A 27,146-nucleotide genomic window follows, 5' to 3' on the forward strand; every position below is an offset into this window, starting at 1 on the left:
ACTTAGAAGATTGTATCTCAATCCTTAAACCTAGTAGGAATTATCACATCTTATTTCATTACTCAATGCAATGTAGACTTTTCCCTTTACATAACATAGTTCATTGTTTCCAAATTTAACACTTCCACCATCATAGTGATCCAAGTGTTCAAACTTCAATTTATCATCAGTCATGTGATGGTTCAACCACTATCTATTATCAATGTGTCATCCTTCTTACATGAGAAATAAGTGTCATATTTTCATTCTCCTCATCATTTGACTCATCTTTGATAGCAATATACATCATTTCATCTTCATTATCACTGTCAGAATCTTTAGCAATATAACAAGATTTTTTACCTTTATCTTTGTAGTCTTTGTAGCTCTTGAACTCTTTGTTTCCTTTGAACTCGTTGGATTTTATGTCATCTTTACTTTCCTTGTTTGGATACCTTGCAGTAATGTAACCAACTTCTTCACAAGAAAAATAAATCAATGGAATTTTTCCTTTATATTTACCTTTGCCTTTTGGTAACCTCTTTGCAAGTAGGGCTTCAATGGCTTCAAGATTAGCATCAGATTCTTCTTCTTCTTCACTGTTAGACTATTTTCCTTTTGAGTTTCCTCCCTTTCTATCAAGTTTTAGTTTGATTTTGAATGTTAATTCTATGTTGCAAGATCTAGGAACATGGTTATCAAAGTTATCCAACTCAAAATATGTTAATCTTCCCACTATTACATCCAAAGTTATATAATTTTTGGGATCACATCTCATCTCTTGAATTGTTGAAACTCTAATTGAATAAATAGGAAGAAGATTTGTTAATACCTTGTTGACCATAGTGGCATCTTCTATTTTTTCACCTAAAGCTTTGATTGCACTTACACTTGCTTTGATTATTTCACTGTATTTTACAATATTTTCATCTTCTCTCATCTTTATCTGATCAAATTGATCTCTTAAACTTTCTTCTTTAGCTCTCCTCACATTGGCATATCCTCCATAGATCTATTTCAATTTATTCCACATTTCATGAATAGTAGGACAATCTTGATTGTTGTCTAGGAATTTCAGGCATGTATCGCCAATAATTGCCAAATGCAGCTTCATGAGTTCCTGCCATGCTTTTAAGTCATTATTTTTTCAAGATAGGAATCCTCTTTTGTAACACATCTTGATCTTTATCTTAGATCCTTAAACCCTTATCTACAAGCACCAACAACTCTAATACCAATGTTGTAAATATAAGAGGAGTAACTGAGAGAGGAGGGTGAATTAATTACCATTAAAACAATTCCATATCACTTAGATGTCAATAAAAAATTTCCCTTTTAACTCATAGCTTGGTTAGAACAAGATATTCACTATACCTCGGTTAACAAAGTAATCTAATATATTAATGTATATTAACCTTTAGTAACTTAGTTGCAGAAAGATAAAGCAGTAAGCAAAGAACATGAACTCATGAGATACCAAGATTTAACATGGAAACCCAATTTGGGAAAACCACCAATGCAACTAGTTAGAACTTTTCACTATTCTGAAGTGAACCCTGTTAGGAGTCAACCCTGTTAAAGGTTACAAAACACACTGTTAGGTGTGACCCTATTAAAGGATTTAAATCACCCTGTTAGGAGTGGTCTTGTTAGAGGTCTTTAGACACTTCAATCTAGAAATGCCACCTTGTTAGAGGATTTGGAAAATAAATGTTAAGCCAACTCGGTTAAGAGATTTGATACATTGCTACAATGGTTAGAGAGTAACAATGATATGACCTGATTGTTGATGCAACTGTATTTCTAATTTTAGATCTCAATTTTGGCTCAAATATTTGGTCCTTTCTAATTAGATTAGTCTTTTCTACCCAACAAGGATATTTGTCTTATCCTTCTAATTTGCTTCCTCTGAGCATCTTCTTCTCTTCCGCACTTGAATAATTAATATTCATCTCCTTAGTTAGCTAGAACCAAAAAACAAACCCATTAAACTCAATATGCCAAAACAAGAAAATCCTTTGCTAGTTGACCCTACTTGGTAGATACTAACACTAAAATAATTTTCCTATGTTAACCAAGTGAACTTGGTTAACACTGCATCTTCATAAACTTCCTTTGGTAACCAAGTGATCTTGGTTAACACTAGTTCCATTCAACTTTCCTTTGTTACTCAAGTGAGCTCGGTTAACACTCAACTTTCGTGAACTTCTCTTTGATGCCCAAGTGAACTTGGTAGACATTGTCTTCTAAACTTAACAAATACTTGAATTCTTGACAGACATAGGAAACTATCTTCATAGGTCGAGTGAGCTTAGAATACACTAACTGGTAAAGATATGACATTATATGTAACAACAAAGACAATATACAATTGTTCAATTATTTTCAACAATCTCCCTATTTGGCACTGATGGCAACATAACATTTTATAATACAATGAAATTGTAGAGAAAAATAAAGTAAGGAAAATATCCTTATTTTCATTTTGATTCTCATCCATGAGAACTCCCTCTATTAGTGTGAACTCCCTTTGACTTCAGTTTCTCCCTCTATCAACAAACTATGTCTTCAACATCTTCTTTTGATAGAAAACTCTCCCTCTTTGATATCAGACCAAGTTCTTCCTCTTTAACATCTTCAAACAATTTTTTTGTGATATGACTATGATAGTAAAATATCCCTCTTTGATATCTTATGCCAAAGACAATATTCAATGAATATCCATGTACCTAATGTACAGATTCATATGCAATCTACCCTTTCATCACTAAATCAACTTAAATGATATTCAATATGCTCTAGTTGATACATCACTAAACTTCATTTAGTGAGCTTTAGATAGGTGAATAACCCCTAACTTACCTCTTAGATACAAGAATGCATTATTAGGTAATGGCTTGGTGAATATGTCTACAATTTGTTCTTTAGTATTCACATATTCCAATCTCACCTCCTTGTCTTGCACTAATTCTCTCAGAAAATGATATTTAATTGCAATGTGCTTGGTTTTGGTATGCATCATAGGATTCTTTGACATATTAATTGCACTTGTGTTATCACAAAAGACAAACATTGGATCCTTGATTTCTACCTTCATCCCTGCCAATAGTTTCTTGAATCAAACAATATTGGAACAATTAACTGCTACTTAACATACCCTCCCTCTATTGTAGACTAAGAAATGCAATTTTATTTCTTACTTGTCCAAGACACTAGTCTCTTACCAAGAAATAACGCTCCACCATGGGTGCTCTTCCTATAATCCACATTTCCTACCCAATCTGCATTAATGAAGGCTTTTAAATCCAAATTGCCTCATTTCTTGTACCATAATCCATAGTCTTCAATACCCTCTAGATACTTCATGATTCTCTTTATTGCCATCATATGATTTTCTTTAGGATTACCTAAAAATATTGCCACTATACCAACTACAAGAGCAATATCAGGCCTAGTATGTACAACATACTAAAGTTTTCGAATCATTTATATGAATGTGGTTTGATCTACTTCTTTAGAATCATCATTTTTGGAAAGCTTATGTCTAGTAGACATAGATGTTTCAATTGATCTTGAATCCTCCATTCCAAACTTCTTCAGTATCTCTTTGATATATTTAGATTGAGTAATGTAGATACCATCTTTCTTCTATTGAATATGCAAGCCAACAAAGAATTTGATTTCTCCAAACATTGACATCTCAAATTCCTTACTTATTTCCTCTGAAAAGGCTTTGCATAAATCATCATTTCCAGCAAACAATGTGTAATCCACAAAGATTTATGCTAACACAATCTTCTTGTCTAGTCCTTCCTTAATGTAAAGGTTGTTATCATTTGTCCTTTGAAAACTAATCTTCATCAAGTAATTATGAATTCTTTCATACCAAGCTTTTGTTGGAAATCTGATTGAAAAGGTTTACTATCAAAGAGGGAGATTATTGATAAATAATGTTTCCAATCATTGTTTGTCATTGATGTCAAACTTGCTATTTGTAGGAATGACAATTTCTTATAAGATCCAAGTACTATCACTTAGTTGATTGGTGAAGAGGATTTGATCAACAAGATGTAAGAAAAGCACCTAAGGGAAAGGTTGAGTTATGATTTTGTAATGAAGTGCAAGGATCAGTTAAGACAATGGTTAAATGATGTATTGGTAACATACTTGAAGACATAGAGGTTGGTCACACTTACAAACATTAAAATGATAAGTTAGAACAAGGTTGACTGCAAAGCTTAAACTAAGTTCATCAGTGGGTGTCAAGCAAGCTAGTTTAAGCCAAGAAAATTCTCAGTTGGAGTCGAGCAGATAGAAAATCTAGTGTGTGCCGAGTGATCTTCAGGTGCCGAGTGAAGTTCAAGTGCCAAGCAAAGTATCAAGTGTCGAGCATCAGAAAATCTTAGTAGATGGTGAATGAATTTCAGGTGTCAAGCATCAGTAAAAATGTAGTCGGTGCTGAGTAACACAGTATGTGCTGACCACCAAAATTTCAATAGTGTCAAGCTGCTATATTATTAGAAATGACAAAGATTCATTGAATTTGAGCCGACAAAGTTACTAACTTGAATTTTGTGAACCAGTTGGAGGATAAGGATAATGAGCTGGTGGCACAAAATTCTATGTAAATCATTTTTGAGTGAATTCAAGAGGATTCTTCATGATGTTTCTAAAAGAAACATAATGTGGGTTAGATTCAACGAACCCTACCTAATCCAAATGAATTGAAATTAAAAAAGGGAAGAATCAAGTAGGAAAAGAGACTCCAAGACTTCTATTTAAGGAGTCACAAGCAAATGAAGAAGAGTTGTTAGTGTGCCAAATTGTGAAGTGGTTAGAAAGGTGTTAAGGAGAAAGAAGAACAAAGTATAGAGACTCTGCTTCGACAAGTGGTTAGATAATTGCACTAGTGCATTGAGCATGGAGACTCAAGGAGACAAAGCTTGAAAGGAGGGCAAGCTATCAAGAGTTGTAGAGATTGAAAGCCAGGCAATGTCATGAGCTAAGAAGTGATCTGAGATCTACAAGTTGTGTTGTATTCTATGATCAGGTCAAAACCCCTTATTATTACTCTCTAGCAATTGTATCAGTTAGGGTAGAAGAAAATCCTATGGACTTAGGTTTGTTTAATAGCTATTTGTAAATCCTTTAACAAGGTGGCATTCCAAGTGAATGTTCTAAAGTGCTCTAACCAAGCCCACTTCAAACAAGGTGGTTAAATACATTAACTAGGTCACATTTAACAATGTGTTATAGCCTTTAACAAGGCAAGCCTTTCACAAGACATCACTTCAGAAGAGTGAGAATGGAGTAGCATGTTACTGGTGGTTTTTCCCAAATTGGGTTTCCATGTAAATCATTTTGTTATGTGTTGAATCTTTTCATGTGTTATGCTTGCATGTTGATTTATAGTAACTTGTTGAATAGGAAAGCTTAAGCTTGGATGAATGAATAGTTATATGGGAAAAATTTTGAAATTGGACATATGGACCCTAAATAACTAATTCACCACCCCCCCCCCCCCCCCCAGTTATTCTAAAGCATTTCTAACAATTGGTATCAAAGCCATCTGCTGATTTAGTTTCAAGGTACTAGAAGTAGGAAGATCAAGATGTCTAGGAGAGAAGTTCCCAAGCTCAACAAAGACAACTTTGTTTTATGGCAAAGTTTGATGAAATTGCACCTTGGATCAATAGGTGATTATGCACAAACTTCAATTGGAACAGAACATGTAGACCCAGCTAGACCTCTTACTGCAGATGATTTGAGCAAAAGGAAGGAGCATAATCAAGCAATTTTGGAGATTACCTCTACACTCAGTTATGCTGAATTTGATGACATCAAGGGATGTGACACTGCATTCAAGATGTGGAAAGCCCTATTAGATATCTATGGAGGAGATCAGAATGTTTAGAGAGCAAAGAGAGAAAGCCTTAGAGGAAAGTTTGATGACATGAAAATGGAGGAAGGTGAAAATGCTGCTCAATATGCTGCTAGAATGAAAGAACTGGTAAGTGCAATAAGAAGTTTGGGTGGTCAATTGGAAGAAGAGACTGTTAATAGAAAATACTTAAGGACCCTACTCCCCATCTATGCTATTAGAGTTTCAGCCATCCAAGAGCTGAGGTGTTTACAAGGAAACACACTAATCTTTGAAGGAATTGTGGGAAGACTTACTGCATTTGAACTATCTAATTTTGACAACTAGAGACCTGAGAACCTTGAATCCACTTTCAAGGCCAAGATGACATTGAAAGACACTAAGGAGGTGACATCAAAGAAGAAGAGTAGAAAAGGAAAACATGCATCCAGTGATAGTAGCACAGATGAGGAAGATGTGGAACAGTTAGAAGCACTACTGGCTAGAAAATTCCATAGAGGCAAAGGTAAATTCAAAGGTAAGTTGCCTATTTGTTTTAATTGTAATGAGGTAGGACATATTGCTACAAGGTGTACACAGAAGAAGAACTACAAAGAATGAAATTGGTACAAGAAAAAGAGAGAAGATGATGGCAGAGATTACAAGGACAAAGGCAAAAGATGCTACATTGTTGAAGAAGACTTTGACGAGAATGATGATGAAGTAGTCTATGTAGCCATGAAGGATGAATCAGATGAAGATGAGGCAACAACACTGGTAACCTATGTGAACAAGAATGACAAGTGGATCATAGACAGTGGGTGCTCACATCACATGACAAGAGATAAAAGTAAGTTTATTACCTTTAATCAATATGATGGAAATAGTATTAGATTTGGTAATGATGCTCCATGTCAAATCAAAGGTAAAGGCTCAATTAAACTCACTGAGAAAATTTCATGTGATAATGCATACTATGTTGAAGGACTGACTATAATTTGTTGAGTGTATCACAGTTAGGCAATGTAGGTTGCAAAGTAGAATTTGAAAATGAATCTGCCAAGATCTATGACACTAATGGAAATTTGATAGGGAAAAGTGAACAAACTAGGAGTAACTTGTTCTCTCTAGATATGGAAGATGCAACTTGTCTTGTAGTTAGACTTGATGATGTGTGGTTGTAGCATAAAAGATTGTGTCATGTTAACTTTGACAATCTAATTAGCATCAACAATAAGAAGAAAGTCAGAGGGTTGCCTAAACTGAAGAAACCTAAAAACACAATGTGAAAAACAATGTCAACTAGGGAAGATGACTAAGTCTAGTTTCAAAAGCAAAACATACACTTCCAAAGAAGTATTAGAGTTAGTCCATATAGACTTATGTGGTCCAATAGAAGTGCAAAGCTACCTAGGAGACAAATACATAATGCTATTTGTAGATGACTATTCAAGGATGATGACTGTTATGTTTTTGAAGAAAAAATCTAATGCATTTCAAATGCTTAAGTGGTATTTGGCCAAGGTTGAGAAGGAAATAGGAAAGAGTCTGAAATGCCTAAGATTGGATAGAGGAGGAGAGTTTACATCAAAAGAATTTGAGATATTATGTAATGACAAAGGTATCAAAAGGAAAACATCAGCACCAAGATCTCCACCATAGAATGGCATTGCTGAAAGAAGAAATAGATCAATAATAGATTGTGCAAGGACCTTGATGATGGAGAAAAATGTTGCTCTAAAGTACTAGAGAGAAGCTATAAGTACTACTGTTTACACCCTGAATAGAGTCCAAGTCAAGAAAGGTACAAATGCAACACCTTTTGAATTGTGGTATGGTTACTCACCTAATGTAAAATATTTCAAAGTATTTGGATGTAAATACTATATTCTTAAAGATACTAGAAATGGAAAGTTTGATGCAAAGAGTGATGAAGGCATATTTCTTGGATACTCTACTAGAAGAAAATCATATAAGTGTTTGAACACTAACACTAACAAAATTGTGAAAAGTGCAAATGTAAATTTTGACGAGCATGCAGAAGTTTAGGTTGATGGAACTAAACAATTAGAAGATTATAAATCTTTTGTATAATTCTACGAAGGACTGACTGTCGAAGACGGTGCTGCCAATCAAGTTGGAAATTAGCAAAAAATCTCAGTATTAGTTGAGTCACAGCTAGTGAATGTCGAGCTACATTCAGAAGCCAAGTTGTTGAATGAAGAAAATGCACATTTTGATTCTGAAAATAGTATACATGAAAGAAATGATAAAGTACACAATGGAGAAGAACAAAATGACTCTAAAGCTGAAGGATCAAACATGAAAAGTAGGACAAAACTAAGGTTAGCCAAGTCTATAAGAAGACATCACCCTACAGATTAAATCATTGGTGATAAAGATGCCAAACCAATGACAAGGAATAGACTAAGAAATGAATCATGTTTGCTAAGAAAGGTTGAGCCTAAAATAGTGAAAGATGTTCTACAAGATGATGACTGGTATAAAGCTATGGAAGAGGAGATAGACTAAATTACAAAAAACAAAACCTAGACCCTAGTTCCTAAACCAGCTGACAAGAATGTAATTGGTACCAAATGGGTGTTTAGGAACAAACTTGATGAGAATGGTGAGATAACAAGAAACAAAGCCAGACTAGTTTGCAAAGGCTATGCACAATAAGAAGGATTGGATTATGGGGAAACATGTACCCTTGTTGCAAGAATGGAAGGAGTAAGAACACTACTTGCATGTGTTGCATACAAAGGTTTCAAAGTGTACCAAATGGATGTGAAGTCTACTTTTCTTAATGGTATACTGAAAGAGGAAGTCTACATAGAAAAACTAGAGGGATTTTTTGATGACAACAGTAAGGATATGGTTTGAAAATTGCATAAGGCACTTTATGGTTTGAAGCAAGCACCTAGAGAATGGTATGAGAGACTACACAAATATCTTGTGAAGATAGGATTTGAGAGAACATATGACAATAGCAACTTGTACATCAAGGTAGAAAAAGGTGAAGACATTTTGATATATGAAATCTTTGTTGATGATATAATATTTGGAGGAAAAGATGTTCTACGCAAAGATTTTGCTGATCAAATGAAACATGAGTTTGAAATGTCAATGTTTGGAGAAATCAAATTCTTTGTTGGATTACAAGTACATCAATTGAAGCATGACATATTTGTGACCCAATCAAAATATATCAAGGAAATACTCAAGAGATTGGATTAGAAGATTCAAAACCAGTTAGCACACCAATGGTGATAGGACATAAGTTATCCAAGAATGATGAGTTAGCTAAAGTGAACCAGACAATGTATAGATCAATGATTGGAAAGTTGTAGTATGTAGACTAGACATTGCATTAGCTATTGAAATAGTGGCAAGATTTTCTACAAATCCAAGAGAAAATCATCTTATGGTAGTAAAGAGAATACTGAGACACCTAAAAGGAACTGATGACTTTGGTTTGTACTACAAGAGAAGTGAAAAGTTTGAACTAAGAGCCTACATTGATGCAGATTGGGGAGATAATATTAATGACAGAAAAAGCACCAATGGAGGAGCACTTTTCTTGAAAAAAAGATTAATTACATGGACCAGCAAAAAGCAAAGTTGTACCTCACAGACAATAGCAAAAGTTGAATATGTTGCAACTACTATCAATTGCACCAATATTGTATGGATCAAACATTTGTTGCAAGGTATGAAGGAAGAGGTAAATGAGCCTATGATACTCTATTGTGATAATACAAGTGCTATCAACATATCAAAGAACCCTATAATTAAAGATGGAATATGTTAGCTCAAAGGAACAGATTGCTAACATTTTTACAAAAGCACTACCCAAAGATGCTTTTGAGTATCTTGGAGGTAAGTTAGGGTTGATACCCCTAACCAAGGCTACTTAAGAAAAAGCAAGACTGCCCTGCATCAAATGAGCTGATTGTTGAGATATTACACATTGATGCAAAGGACATTTACTTTAGGATTCATGCCTAAAGTAATTGAAGTGATGAAATTCCAAATTAGTTGCAATCAAGGTGACAAAGGGAGAAATTGAAAGAACCTACAAATACTTGCATGTTAAGATGCTGAAACAGTATGTCTTTGGCATTGTTGTTAAAGAGGGAGAAATGTCAAGAAATTGATCAATAACATTTGATCAATAGTATGAGGGAGAAAGTGTAGAAACTGATTAAATCCAGAGAAAGAGGGAGATTGTCAAATCCAAAGGAAGAAAAAGAGAAGATGAAGGAGTTGATCGGGATAGAAAATATCAAAAGATGAGCAATGCATACAGATGGAGAAAATGTAGGAAGGAAGAAAGGAAAGAAAATGAATACAAAAGCTAACAGGGAGAAGTAAGCATAAAGCAATCAGGATAATAGATCAAAAGAGGGAGATGTGTAAAACTGATGGTAACATAATTACTTTTTGGTATTTGATTTACTATTATAACCTAGTTAGCACTTTGATAGCATGGTTAAATAGTTTAGTTTCATGGTTGATCAGTTTGGTTTGCCATCAATGCCAAAGAGGGAGATTGTTGGAAATCTGATTGAAAAGGTTTACTATCAAAGAGGGAGATTATTGATAAAGAATTTTTTCAATAATTATTTTTTCATTGATGTCAAACCTGCTATTTGTAGGAATGACAATTGCTTATAATATCCAAGTACTATCACTTAGTTGATTGATGAAGAGGATTTGATCAAAAAGATGTAACAAAAGCACCTAAGGGAAAGGTTGAGTTATGATTTTGTAATGAAGTGCAAGGATTAGTTAAGACAATGGTTAAATGATGTATTGGTAACATACTTGAAGACATAGAGGTTGGTCACACTTAGAAATGTTAGAAGTATAAGTTAGAACAAGGTTGACTACAAAGCTTAAACTAAGTTCATCAGTGGGTGTGGAGCAAGCTAGTTGAAGCCAAGAAAATTCTCAGTTGGAGCTGAGTAGATAGAAAATCTAATTTGTGTCGAGTGATCTTTAGGTGCCGAGTGAAGTTCAAGTGCCGAGCAAAGTATCAAGTGTCAAGCATCAAAAAAAATTAGTAGATGTTGAGTGAACTTCAGGTGCTGAGCATCAATAAAAATATAGTTGGTGCTGAGTAACATAGTATGTGCTGAGCACCAGCATTTCAATAGTGTCAAGCTACTGCATTATTGGAAATGACAAAGATTCACAGAATCTAAGCTGACAAAGTTGCTACCTTGAATTTTGTGAACTAGTTGAAGGATAAGGATGATGAGCTGGTGGCACAGAATTCCATGTAAACCATTTTTTAGAGAATTCAAGAGGATTCTTCATGATGTTTCTAAAATAAACATAATGTAGGTTAGATTCAATGAACCCTACCTAATCCATATGAATTGAAATTAAAAGAGGGAAGAATCGAGTGGGAAAAGAGACTCCAAGACTTCCATTTAAGGAGTCACAGGCAAATGAAGAAGAGCTGTTGGTGTGCCAAATTGCGATGTGGTTAGAAGGGTGTCAAGGAGAAGAGATCTAGGAGAAGGAAGAAAAAACTACAGAGACTCTACTTCAACAATGGTCAGAGAGAGATGATTGCACTAGTACATTGAGCATGGAGACTCAAGGAGCCAAAGCTTAAAAGGATGGCAAGCTGTCAAGAGTTGCAAAGACTCAATGCTAGGCAATGTCATGAGCTGAGAAGTGATCTGAGATCTGCAAGTTGTGTTGTATTATGTAATTAGGTCAAAACCCCTTATTTTTACTCTCTAGCAATTGTATCAGTTAGGGTAGAAGAAAATCCTATGGACTTAGGTTGGTTTAATAGCCATTTGTAAATTCTTTAATAGGGTGGCATTCCAAGTGAATGTTCTAAAATCCTCTAACCAGACCCACTTCTAATAGGGTGGTTAAATCCTTTAACCAAGTCACATTTAACAGTGTGTTGTAGCCTTTAATAGGGTAGGCCTTTCACATGGCATCACTTTAGAAGAGTGAGAATGGAGTAGCATGTTACTAAAGGTTTTTCCCAAATTGAGTTTCCACGTAAATCACTATGTTATGTGTTGAATCTTTTCATGTGTTATGCTTGCATGTTGATTTACAATAACTCGTTGAATAGGAAAGCTTAAGCTTGGATGAGTGAATAGTTATATGGGCACACTTCACTTAGTGAAAAGTTTGAAATTGGACATATGGACCTTGAATAACTGATTCACCACCTCCCCCCCCCCCCCCTCTCAGTTATTCTAAAGAATTTCTAACAGCTTTGGGAGCTTTTTGGAGACCATACAATGATTTGTGTAGTTTATAAACCATATCCCTTTTTCTAGGATCTACAAAACCTTCAGGTTGTTCTATGTAAACTTCTTCTTCTAGAATTCCATTCAAGAATGCAAATTTCACATCTATTTAATACACTTTAAATCATTTATGTATAAAATAATAAAATAAGGTCCTAACACCTTCTAATCTTGCAACTGGAGCAAAAGTTTCACCATAGTCAATACCTTATTCTTGAGAATAACCTTTTCATACTAACCTTGCTTTGTTTCTTGAAACTTCTCCATCTTCATTCGGCCTATTTCTAAAAATCCACTTTGTGCCAATTACATTCTTATCGTTGGGTCTAGGAACAAGAGTCTAGGTCTTATTCCTTTCTATCTATTCTATCTCTTCATTCATTGCTTCAATCTAACTTTCATTATCCAAAGCATCTTTAACTATTCTAGGTTCAAATTTAGTAACCAAACATGTACCTTTCAATTTGTTCCTTGTCATTGTACCATCTAACTTGTCTCCAATGATTTTCTTAGGTGCATGGTGCCTTCTGACATATCTTGCTAATACGTGTACTTTGGATTTAGAACTTGTTCCACTTGCCTCACCGTGATCTTCTACATCATGCTTGGGTCCCACTGTCTGTGATTCAAGTCCTTCATATTCAGACTTGGGTTGCACTAGCTACAACTCAGTAGCCTCTGATTATGCCTTGGGTCCTTCAGACTATGACTCGAGTTGTATTGGCTAAAACTCGAGTGCTTTTGGATATTTTGGGGACTCGAGAAGTGAAGTTTGTTGACTTCCAATTGGATTAGGCAATGTATTAGGTTCTTTAGAGCTCTCTGCTTCACTCTTTTCTACAAATTGATAAACCTTCACATGTGCACTTTCTATGATCTTATGAGTAGTTAGATTTAAACATGTGTATGCTTTACTTCTAATGGAGTATCCTAGGAATATACCTTCATCACTTTTGACATCAATTTTACCTTTCCTAGTCTCCTTCAAAATATAACATTTGCTACCAAATACAAGTAACTTACAATAGGTTTGTAGCCATACCATAGTTCATAAGGAGTTTGATTTGAGTCTTTTTTCAATTGTACTCTATTCAAGGTATGAACTATTGTACTACTTTCTTCCTTCCAATATTTGATTGCAACATTATTTTCTATCATCAAGGTTCTTGCACAGTCCATGATTAATATGTTCCTTCTTTCTACTATACCATTCTACTAAGGTGTACCAAGGGTTGATACTTGTCTTTTGATTCCTCTTTTAGAGAAAAATTCATTGAATTCATTAGAAATGAATTCACCTCGTCTATCTAATGTCAAACATTTCAACTTCTTTCCTGTTTCCTTCTCAACTCTAGCCAAATACCACAAAAACTTTTGAAAAGCTTCAAACTTATCTTTCAAATACATTATTGTCATCATTCTAGAGTAATCATCAACAAATAAAATAAAGTACTTATCTCCATTGTAGCTCTCAATGCCAATAGGTCCACAAAGGTATGTATGAACCAACTCCAAGGCTTCTTCAAAATGACAGTTCTTTCTCTTGAAACTTGTCTTGCCCATCTTACCAATTTGAAAATTCTTGTAGAGGCCCATATCAGGTTTCCTCAAACTAAGAATACCTCTTACTCTTTTGTTTTTTCTTATCTTGATCAAGTTATCAAAGTTCACATGACATAACCTTTTATACCATAACCAACTTTCTTCTACTTGAGCAATGAAACATGAACTTTCACTAAGATCTAGGTAGAATAAGTTACCTTTTGTTTGGTTACTAGACCCAACTAGATTTCCTTTTCCATCTAGCAGCTTGGCCTTCCCATTCATGAATTTTACCTTGAATCTAATGTTATTCAATTGTGCCACACTCAATAGATTATGTTTCAATCCTTCAACCCAATAAGCATTATCACATCTGAGTTCATTGGTTAGAGAAATACAACCTTTTCCTTTTATGCAACATGGTTCATTGTTTCCAAATCTTACACTTCCATGATCATAGTATTCCATAAGTTCAAACTTTGTCTTATCACCAATCATATGATGAGAACAACTAATATCAATAATCTATGTATCATTTTTGCTAACATGAGAGATAAGTGTCATTTTATCTTCTTCATTATCATATTCATCTTTTACAACAATATAGACCATTTCATCATCATCACTAGTATCTAAATCTTTAGCCATGAAACAAGACTTCTCATATTTATCCTTGTAGTCCTTGTAGTTTTTGAAATCCTTCTTTCCTTTATACTTGTTGTTCTTCTTTTCATATTTGTCTTCTTTGTTTGGACACCTTGCAACAATATGACCAACTTCTTCACAAGAAAAATAGATCAGAGGAATTTTACCTTTGTATTTTCCTTTGCCTTTGGGATATCTCCTTGCAAGTAGTGCTTTAATGGCTTCAAGATCACTGTCAAAATTGTCTTCCTCTTCACTTTCAGATTGTTTTCTTTTAGACTTGGCTTCAAATGTAAACTCAAGATTGCTAGAACTAGGAACATTATAATCATAGTTATTTAGCTCAAATGTTGTCAATCTTCCCACTAGAGCATCCAAGTTTATCTTATCATTTAGATCACATCTCATCTCTTGAATAGCTAACACTTTGATTGCATAGATAGGGAGAAGGGTTTTGGGTACCTTGCTTAACACTGTCACATCATCAATTTTCCTTCTAAAGGCTTTGATTTCACTGACACTAGCTTTGATTCTCTCAACATATTTTTTTCATCATCTTTCATCTTCATCTGATCAAACTGACCTCTCAAGCTTTCTGCCTTGGCTCTTCTCACATTATCATCACCTCCATAGATATCCTTTAGCTTTTTCCACATCTCATGAGTAGTAGTAGCACACTTTGACCTCATCAAATTTAGCATAGTTAAGAGTTGATGCAATGTCAATCATCACGATGTTATGATGTTTCTTTTCAAAAATCTCCTCCATAGTCATTGTTCCAGTAGGAGCCTTATACTAAGCATTCAAATATTTTAGACTTGAATCATTGATGGTTGCTAGATGTAGCTTCATAAGTTATGGTCATGCCTTGAAGTTGTCTTTGTTCAACTTGGGAATCTCTCTCCTGCAAGACATCCTAATCTTTAGCTTATGTCCTTGAAACCTTCTTTGCAAGCACCAAAAGCTCTCATATCAATTGTTGGAAATATAAGAGGAGTAACTAAGAGGGAGGGTTGAATCAGTTACCACTAAAATAAATCCCATATGCCTTAGATGTCAATAAAAAACATAGTTGAAACTGTCGTTACTTAGTTAACACACATGCACTCAGTTAACACTAAAAATATGTTGTAAGTCATCAAGCAATATAATATCTATTGTTACTCAGCAAATTGTGAACATGCAGATCTTAAGATATCAAATATGATTAACCTTAATTAACTTAGTTACATACACATAAAATAAATAACATGAACACAAGTGACACCAAGATTTTAACATGGAAACCCAATTTGGGAAAAACCACCAATTGCATCTAGTTAGTATTTTTCACTCTTCTAAAGTGAGCCCTATTAGGAGCCAACCCTAATAAAGGTTAAAAAATATAGGTGTGACCTTTTTAGAGTATTTAATCACCCTGTTAGGAGTGGCCTTGTTAGAAGTCTTTAGACACTTCAATCTAGAAATGCCACCTTATTAGAGGATTTGGCAAATAATTGTTAAGCCAACTTAGTTAAGAGATTTAATACACTACTACAATGATTAGAGAGTAACAATGATATGACTTGATTGCTGATGCAACTATATTCTTGATTTAAAATCTCAATTTTGGCTTGAATAGTTGATCCTTTTTTATCAGATTAACCTTTGTTGCCCAACAAAGATATTTTGCTTATCCTTCCAATTCACTTCCTCTAAGCATCTTCTTCTCTTCCATACTTTCTCACACATTCAATCCTCAACTTGACCTTATATTTATATCATATACATTGTCAAGTTGTCTTGAATACAACTTAGAATAATTAACATTCATCTCCTCAATTGGCTAGAACCAACAAACAAATTCATTAAACTTGATATGCCAAAACAAGAAAATCCTTTGTTAGCTGATCTTGCTCGGTAGATATTAACACTAAAATGATTTTCTCGTGTTACCCAAGTAAGCTCGATTAACACTACATCTTCATAAACTTCCTTTGGTAACCAAGTGATCTCAGTTAACACTAGTTCCATCAAACTTTCCTTTGTTACCTCAGTGAGCTCGATTAACACTCAACTTCCACTAACTTCTCTTCAATGATCAAGTGAACTTGGTTGACACTATATTATGAGCTTAGAAAACACTAGAATTCTCAACAAACATAGGAAACTATCTTCAATACCCGAGTGAGCTTAGCATACAATGACTGGTAAAGATATGACATTTTCTGTAACATCAAAGACAATATACAATTGATCAATTGTTTCAACATCTATATCTCTATTTCATTTCAGATTGAAAATACTTCATCATATTATAAGTGGCTTCTATGACTCTGTCTATGGGTTGCTTCCTATTGTAATGAGTAATTAACTCCATTATGCTCTTGTTTGATTCCCATTCATAATTAGGCATTCCAGAGAATTTATTTATTACTTGAAAGAATAAATGTGTTAACAATGTTTCAAATCTAAAAGTTTCATCCTTATTCTTCTTGATTTTGTCTAAGAATTTCGCACATGTTAACCTTTTCATTTCCTACACTTGCGATATAAGATGCATGGATAAATCCAAAAGGTATAGAGTTTACTCTAGAGTTATAGTTCATCTTGTATCTAATTACCTTATTGAGCAGTCTTACACTATTTTTCTTTATCTTGTCTAATTTCATGTTTCTTCCATCTAATACAGATTTAATGTTGGTTTCAACCAAATTCTTAAGATTATTCTCATTGGCATGATTACTGCCTTTATTACTTAAACCACTAAGTTTATGAATAATGTCATTTTCAATCATCATAAGGATATCACCTACCCAGAACATATCCTTGTGAATTCAACTAAGTATGATTCTAGTCCACTCATGTTGATCAAACTTTTTCAAATAACATATGTTTGGTGATGTTTAGGTTTTCCAAGTTCTTAAACCATTGTTTGAAGGTTAAATCATTATTGCAAACTAGGTTCATGTCCCTCTGAATATCATTATCCCCAGTTGACTCAAATTTACAATGGATGTGCACTCAGATGTCCTCTACATGTAAAGCCCTAGTAGGAACTTGTGAAAACATTCTAGACAGATCATCCTCAAGTGAAATATAAGGGTGTTTCTTAAATTTGTACCTAGGCCTCTTCTAAGTAACTATGCTCCAATACCAATAGTTATAAATAGGAAATACTGCGACTGAGGAGGGGTCAAATTAGTATTCAACAATTTTTTTCCCAACTATGGATATCTTTTATAACCTTAAAGCATGCAAATGTTATTAAATTGAAAAGTAAACATAGCAATAACACAATGCAACTCATAACACCATTATTTGTTAACTATGGAAACCTTGTCCAAGGAAAAACCCAAGTGGGGATGGTACCCACAAAATGAGGTACTATTCCTTATGAAAGGGTGGACCCTATTAGGAGTCAATGAAATACATTTAGTATATATGAGTCCATGTCAGGAGACTTTGAATCCCTGCTAGGAGATTCCAACCCTATTAAGAGTTATGTCAACCATGTTAGGAGTTGATATTACAATTCAAAGAACATACAGGATGAGCCCACTTCCAAACATGTAGTTACAATGATGTATTTTTTACACAAAAGGCGTAGATACAAAAACCTTTTGACCATGTTGATATCTGCAATATTTGATTTGTCCTTTGTGGCTCACTATACACAAATTCACATATATAGTACTTTGTGGCTCACTATACACAACTTCAAATATATTGTCCTTTATCTCCTCTAACATAAATTCTTCATCACAAAACAAGTACATATCAATGTCAAAAGATATCACACAACATTGCATATACAAATCTTTCCTTTATACCAAGTTATTAGGTCCTATTGGCCTTCATATTTTCACACATCCCAAAATGAAAAAATGACTTTTCTATGTTAGGTTAACATCTAGAATGTCATCCCTAATATGTTAAGTAATTATTTTGGTAAAAGTAACCATTCATTAACACAGTTGATAATTTCCTTGCCTCTACTTTATTCTTCATATAAATGATGGCAACTAATAAAACATTAATAACTTCATTCGTACAACTCATAATGGCATGTGCTCTAACATATACAATCACCGTACCCTTTCCTAGATTCCCTTAAGTGTACATGTTCCAATTCATCGTCTATCAACTTTTCAAAAAAAAAAAGTATTTTTGTGGATAGCTATCCTTTACAACACTTAGACAGGTTTCTAAGTCTTCAAGCCAAAATTATGTCTCCACTACTTGGTGACTTAATGTGAATGATATGTTACCATAAATGAAAACCTCAATACATTTCCATTCTCAACTCTTAACCAAATTGCCAACAACTTATGCATTTTGGTGAGATGGATCATTTACCATAAAGACATTTTTCTTATCATTCCTACTTTGGTTGATTCCTTCCATATTCAATTGATCATCTCTTTAGGCATTAATAATTCATGCCATGTGTATCTTCGAGTTTATTTTTTTTCCTTTGTGTGCCTTCTAATTCAAGTAGTATTTTCTACAAGAATTCATGCAGATTATAGTCTTCTCTACCTATTTAGGTTCTATTTAGTGGAGGTTCTTTAGATCACTAGTTTCTTTTTGGTAGAGCTTTGCAATGTCTTCATGCTTTAGTGGTGTTCTTCATGATCATATTTTTTTCCTATCTTCTAGGTCAATCTCTAGTTTGGAGCCTTCTTTAGTCCTTCACTAGTTCTTTTAGTATTCTTTCCATCTCTTCTTAGAGTAGGGTTCTTCCTATTTCTCATATTTACAAAGATTTGGCTGTTCTTGGGTACCTTATCAGGCCTTATTGTGTCAAGACCCAAATTTACTTATAGTAGTATTTTCTAAGTTTTTAACTACTCCCTAAGTTTATCTTAAGGGGTGGGTGTTAGAGTAATAAGGTATTGTCTTATTATCTCTAGTTTTCTTATGATGAACTTTATGCATATAATAATTAATTATTTTATTAATTATTATAAGAACTAATTATTATCATGTGCACTAGGTTAGTTTTCATTTAGAATTTTGATCTCCTTTATAAGGATGGATCTCTCTTTGTAATTATTACTTTTTGATTAAATAGAAATTTATCTTTTACACATCAAGAACATGTCCTCTCTTATGGAGATATGGATTCCATCCTCCATAGCTTTCTTCCTCTCTTTCTATGATAGGTTGTTTCATGCATTGATTGGTGGGAGGTGTGGATTGAGCTTTTCTCAAATTTAACAGATTTTGCTCTGGAACTACTTAGAACTTAAAGAGGTAATGATTATATCTTTATAGTGGTTGACATGTTTTCTAAAATGACGCATTTCATACCTTCTAATAAGATAATAGATGCACTACACATAGAAGACTTACTTTTTAGAGAGATTATGAGATTTCACAGATAGCCTAAGACAATTGTTTCAAATAGATATACTAAGTTTACTAGTTACTTTTGGAGGACACTTTAGAAGAAGTTGAATACTAATCTTAATTCTAGTTCTACATTTTATCCACAAACTTATGGATGAACTAGAGTTGTGAATAGAAGTTTGGATAACCTTTTGAGATGTTTGATTAGAGATAAGCCTTCTAGTTAGGATTTGATTTTGGCACAAGTGGAGTTTGCATATAACAATTTAGTGAATATAAGTACCAAGAAAACTCCTTTTGAGATTGTAAATGGCACGAATCTTAGAGGAACTATTTTATTAAGAAAGTTGGATATTGAAGTTAATAATAGTGCTAAAGCTAAAGAATTTGTTGAATTTATGAAGAATTTACATGAAAGGGTGAAGAACAATCTATATCACAGTAATCAAGGATATAAGGACAAAGCAGATAAGAAGAGGAGATAGGAAACTTTTGAGGTTGGAGATGAGGTAATGGTACATTTAAAAAAGAGTAGATTTCCATCATTTCCACTTGGCACATGCATTAAGTTGAAGATGAAGAAGCTTGGACCTTGTAGACTCTTCAAGAAACATGATAGTGACAATTCTTTTGAAGTGGAATTTCCCAAGGAAATGGATATTTCACCTATGATCAATATTTCAGACATCTTTGAGTATCATGATTTTGATGAAGAGACAGTTGATAAACCTAATTATTCTAAGAATAATAGAAGGAATTGATAAGATTTTGGATACCAAAATAATCAAAAGCACAAAGAAAAGTATTACAAAGAGTACTTAGTTCAATGGTAGAGTAGACCTTTTGAATAAAGTTCTTGAATACTAGAACTTGAGTTGGATATTTATTATACTTCTCAAAGCATCAAAGCTTCCTAATGTCCACATCTATTATCTATTTACCTAAGGTTTTTGATGAGGGAGCATCATCTTGGGTACTTTAAAAATCTTGCATCATTAAAAAAGACTCCCTTTTATTGTTCATGTATGTTGTTTGATAATGGTTCTTTTTGTTTGTATTTTCTCTTTTTGAGAAATTAGCTCCTTAACATGAACTTATTATAGATCCTAGATCCCAGACCTAAGCTTGAAATATATAATTCCATAATTTGGAGGAGTTATCCTTCTCTTTTATTGAGGCATTTTTATTTCCTAATAGCTTGAGTAACATATACGTTTAGCTTTGACAAAGTTTTGTTTGATGTCTTGGCATTCTGTGCACTTGAGAACCTCTTCTTGGATCATGAGTGGAAGTTTATTTACTTGTTTGTAAGGTCTTCAAATTCTCCTTTGAGGTAGAACCTATAATTTATAATAATATTCTTGAAAGGGTGGCTTGTGGCATTTCTAGCTATATAATTAGAGATATAGTATTGGAAAAAGTACAATAAAGTTAGATAGAAGGAAAATATGGAGTTTTAGCTCTATAAGCACAAGATTCTAAGACTGTTGGTTGTAATTTGAATGTATAGGCTGCAACCATGTAGGCCTTATGCTTAGCATGTTTAATGAATATTTTCTCATCATTTTTGATTTAATATATTTATAATTTCTTGTGGTTTCTCCAATTGGTTGGCTTCCATGTGTAACTCTTAGTGAGAGTAGATAGGAGGTGGATTGTATCCCCTCTTTCCTTGCATCATGTATTAATTTTTAGGGTTTTGATCTCCTTCATAAGGATTGATCTCTCTTTGTAAAATTTTATTCACTTTTTGATTGAATAGAAGTTTCTCTTTTGCAGATCAAGAGTGTCTCCTCTTTCATGGATCTATGAATCCAAGCCTCCATAGCTTTACTTATCTCTTTTTGTGACAGGTGTTCGCATGTGAGTGATTCTTGGGAGCTATAGGTTGAGCTTTCATCATCTTCGACATGGTATCAAAACTCAAGAATTATATGCCCCTGTTCTCTTCATGAGAGTTTTTGGATTGGTTTTCAGATTTTTTATTTTGCAAAGATTTTTTATTGGATCTATGGTACCTTCATTTCAAGTCACTTTGAGCCCAAACAAACATCACCATTGAGCTCAAAACATCCAAAAATTTCCAATTCATATAAAATTTGTCCATTTTGGACAAAGTTGTTTCTATGGAAAAAATAAATTTTGCTTCTTGAGATGATGGCCATTTTTTGAAATTTACTTTATCAAAATAAATCCTTTTCCAAAAAGCCCATGGAAATGATTTCATTATTTTTGTTTGGAGGGAGGCATTGATTTTATTTATGTAAAAGTTTGGAGCTCCTTTATTAAAGGGGTATGGGCCCTATTTTCCTTGCCTACACATGCTAGCACATGCCCTTGGGTGTTCCATAGGATTTGACTAGAGTTATTGGCTCATCCTCTACATAGATTCTTAAAGAGCTCACTTAACCCAATTCCTTGCATTGGGAGGCTCTCTAGTCAACACCAATTTTTTGGGAATCAAATGGCATGTACACATAGCCAAGGGGCATGTAAATGTAGGTCTCTACCCTTTTTTTTAAATCCCACCTACCCCATGTGATGTCTAAACATACCTTAGCTATTATGCTAATCATTGTTACTGCTTTCCCATGCATCCCTCCTTTCCTTGGCTAACACAGGCAGGCTGGTGTTTTTGGGAATCACTAGCCATGGCTTTGAGGGACCTGAAGGAGCCACATGGCCTACGATCCTTAACAAGAACCAACATTTATGGGCATTTTTTTTTTTGGCATTGAGTTCAGTTTTTTTGAACGATGATCTCTAGGGCTCCTTTGCAAGTTATACTCATTGACCCACATGTGGAAGTCAATGCAAGGTACAATTTAGAGGTATTTTTTGGGCCCTATCCAAATATTTTTTGGGTGCCTTTTGTGGAGCACTTGTTCAGCTCACCCACAGCTTACTCAACCCTTGTAGGACCATGTGGTGGACTTTTTTGACCTCTATGTGGGTCATTTGATGTGCATGATGCATTTTTTCAAGCCTTAGGCCCATGCACCATATCACCGTCTCCAGTACTAGTTTTATTTTTTTGAAACAATTTTTTCGGAGCTTGTATTCCATTAGCTCCACTAGTGCCTTGACTTTTGGACCCTCCTTTCATGCAATGATTGTGTAAATTCATCAACAGGTCCCACATCTTTTCTTACACATGGAGACATTTCAGCACATTTCATTTATGATTGCCAAATTTTCCATCTCTAGCTTTTTTTTTCTAGTGAATTAGGCACTTTCGTGGAGTATTTTTTTGCAATTTGTATTTTTTTTCCTTGATGACCATTTGACCTTCAAAGCTGGGCTCATTACTTTCTAATGTTAGTTACTACATTAGCATGCCTGTTAGCCCTTCTAACTTTGTTTGGACATACCTACAATTTTTTTCTCATATTTCGGGCATGTAGACTCCATTTTATATAAACAAGATACCACTGGAACAATAGTTTTGATCTTGTCATGATGAAACATGTATGTTTCAATTTGGATGCTTTGTTAATAGGTTTTTTTAGTCAAAATTTAGGAGTTGTATTTTGCACTTCAAGAGACATATCTTGAGGATCTAATCTTTGTTTTGGGAATTCTTTATATTATTGGAATGATCTTTTTTGTGCTCTTTCCATTGATGATGGTTGTTTTTCCAAATTCTTCTCTAGGCATGTCCTATTCTATTATTTATATTTTTTATTCTACTAAATAACTTGGTTGTTTCAAGTTTGGGGATCATTGTCGTTGCTCCAAATGACTCTTCATGGGTTGTAATATTTGTTTTATTTTGCAAATGCACTAAGATAAAGTGCTATATTTATTTTGTCTTTTTGTTTGAGTTATTTTGCTTAGTTTTTCCTTATGATTTGAGTAATGTCATCTAAGGACAGTCATATAGATTATTGTATTCTTGGGATCTACTATGTCTTGTTCATTATTTTATATAAACTACTATGATTAAGTTCCATAGGGGTTTGATATTTTTCCTTTGTTTTCCATCTACTTTTGTCTAGTGAATGTCCCTTATCTAACATTAGCCTCATGATGTGTCAAATATTGATCACCTTAGTACATACATATGTATTCTTTTGTGCATCTTGATCATGGTTCCTTGACATGTAGTTCTTTTGGTCCACTTTTTCAATTTCTTGTCACATCACTCATATCTGCATTAGGAGGGGTGTTTATGTTGGTTCTTATGATTCCCTGGTTTGATAGAGTGAGCTATATAATGAGTATTTATTCCTATGTACTTGGCAGATGTCGTGGGTGGGTACCTATACATTTTGATGAGATGAATCATTTACCATATGGAAACTTTTATTTTTGTTCCTACTTTGGTTACAATCTTCCATGTTTGATTGATCATCTCTTCAAACTTTGGTGTTTTAAGCCATTTGTATTTTCAAGTTCATTTGTTTATCTCCTTATTCTAGTAGTGTCATCTAATTGTACTCATACAAATTATAGTCTTCTCTACTTGGTCTAGGTCCATTTGAATGAAGGTTCTTTAGATAAATAATTAATTTAAGTTTCAGGATTTGCACCCAGTACTAAACTGAAAGAATTCAATAATTCTTACTTAACATGGGAATCACTTCACTTTGTGGGACATGCAAATGAAATGATTCCTCCAGATTCTAGGCCAGCTCCTATTGGATAGTCAGTGATATTTCCAAGATCCTAACTTAAACTTCAGGGAAAAGGGAAGAAATTGCTTAAAACAAACCTAAACCTACAGCCTAAACTAGGAGATGGTGATACACCAAAATGATATGGAAAATTCAAACACACTTAACAAAGAAGGAGTATACAACTACTTGACGTACAACAAAACACATCTTTCTATAAAGATCTGCATAAGTGATTTGTAATAAGGTTTGAAGGATAAATTAACAAAAGGAGGAAAATAGGTGCCTCTCATTTACTAATTTTTCCTTTAAAACACATATTACAACCTGCAAATAAACTTACTTTCCTATAACCAGATGCTGAAATGAGACAAACGAACCAGGAACAATAATAGCTCACAAATTACTTCATCAAATCATTTTGGTACACAAAAAGAACTGCAGGAAGAAAGAAGGCTTAAATTTGACACCAAATAGCATAATCACAATTTTGTCACTTGTATTGAATTTCCCAAGATGAATTACAAATTCTGCAAAAAAGAACAAGGACTCAAAATAGAAGTCACATCCACTTCTCTGCATAATCAGAACCCCCTAAAATGAGTTCAAAACGCTTCCTAAATACAATTCCAACACTTGGGTCGAATTTAGGAAATAAGGCTACAAAAGAGGAGTCAAATCTTATAAAAAAGATGACTCATTCCCTAAAAACTGTACTAAGTCATAAGGAATCCCATGAATCATATCAAAATCCCCCAAAAATACTCTAATTGGCCATAAAGACCTCCAAAATACTTGGTCAAAGTCTAAAGTTGACTCAAATTGAAATCCCTATAATCCCTCCTCATAATTCAAAAGATTTGAAACACCAAGTCTTCAGCTGGTATTTCTCCTCTTTCTCCTCCTTTAAACACATGTCAAGTGTTAGACATAGTAAAACATTGAATAGTTAAGGAACACATGTTTAAAGGTTTGCAAATTTTAATAAAAATATAAAATAGTTTATAATGTCACTATTATATATCTTTATTTTACATATGCTTTGAAAAAGAAGAAATAAGTGTTTAAAAACACTTATAACTCATGGCATATACAAATATTGAAATGAAAATGGGAAATAAAAACCCACTTAAGTCCCCTACGGATTTCAGATTTCATGCAATGGAGAAAAGAAAATGTATTAGTTTGAAATATCCTAAAAATGATTTCATTTGCATTATTGCATTGCATGGAGAGAGGAGGATCAGCTAGGGTTTGTGAGCTTGCTTGAAGTCTACATTTTTCTCTTGCTAGGCACGTTTTTGCTATATGAAGCCACCATGGAAGTTGAAGGTCATATTTCTGCATTTTCTTTGTTCTTCCATGACTTGTAGACACATTTTTGCTGTACAAAACCACCATGGAAGTTATTTCTTGATGTTGTTCAGTCATTTGGAGCCACCATTATCTTCAATGTTTTGCTTGTTGGAGGTAATGTTTTGCTCTGATTTGAACAAGCATGTTTCTAGTTTAAAAAAATGCCATGCTTAAAAACATTTTTTGTTTCTCCCATCTCTCATACATGGTGTGCATGATTTTTTGGGCATATTTCATGTTAATGCCACCATATTTGACCATATATTTGCAGGTATCTTTTTGGTAGTCGCCATTTTTTATCATATATATGGAATTGTCTTCATGACTGGAGATAGTCAACAAATATATTCTTCTTCATGCCTTTTAATTGCAGCAAACCCCAACACAAATGGTGAGAAATCAAGCTTCCAGATTAAAGCTAAAAGCATAAAGCCCAATACAATACGTATTGTGATTGACATGGCATATATGGTATACTTTTTAATATTCTCTGAAAGGTTGCATGACTAAGACCTGGCTCTGTGAGAACTATGTCGGAAGCACTTCTTGCTATTGCAACACTTCTATATCTACGTTTTTCAACGCTGGTGCATCATGAACATCATCACTGGTCATTCTACATATATGCTTTCTTTAGTTACTATTGTATCTTTTCATGATATTTGAATTAGCATATCATGAGGTTTGAGCCATAAGTTTGAATGCATTGTAAAATACAACCATGTCTCTTTTGAATGTACATTCGGCTTTTCTGTTTCGTGTATGGACTTTGCTGAAATAATAGATTCATTTACAAAATTGATTGCCGACTCTGCTGGATGAATGCAAGTTGCCCCTTTTCTTCTTTAAAACCCACACAAAATTTATAACTTGTTGCCATGGCTTCTTGCTACATTGAATAAGTGAGCATAACTTCACTATGATTACTCACCATAGGACAAGTGGAATGATTTTTAATCTTCTTTCTATTGTTTAAGTTTCCTCATTGAAAAGTGAATTGGATGAGCTCACTAAAATTCCCGTGCAGACATTTACTTCATTTCAACATTGAAATGTATTTCATTGAATATGTATTATTGGTTGACTTGCCACCGGATACTTTTCCTTTTATAATTTTATGCACCCTCCATGAATGGAAGCAATATAGATGTCAATATGCTCTCACCATTGGATGAACTAACTGATTCATTGACATTCTTTTGTTTTTCTATTCATCCTACATCTACATTTTTTCTGTACTAGCATATTTTGTCAATATATTTGTAATGAAATTCTCAGTGTAGCTTGAAGTATAGCTTGAAGTATTTTTTCTTGATTATTTCTCATGCTTTCTTGCAGTAGTATACATGTTTGCAATCTGTGACAGTAATCATTATTTATTCGCTATAATCTTGTAGCATCTTATTTTATGAGGTTCGAGCACAGGCTCATGACACTCACAATAACTTTTATTTCTTTCTTTGAAAGGCTTACTGCAAAATATCTTTCAACATTTCATTAAATATGGCTTACCTTCTTCTATAA

The sequence above is a fragment of the Cupressus sempervirens genome, chromosome 6 (assembly GCF_028749045.1).
Source record: "Cupressus sempervirens isolate cs-2001-9-10 chromosome 6, ASM2874904v1, whole genome shotgun sequence".
Taxonomy (NCBI): Eukaryota; Viridiplantae; Streptophyta; class Pinopsida; order Cupressales; family Cupressaceae; genus Cupressus; species Cupressus sempervirens.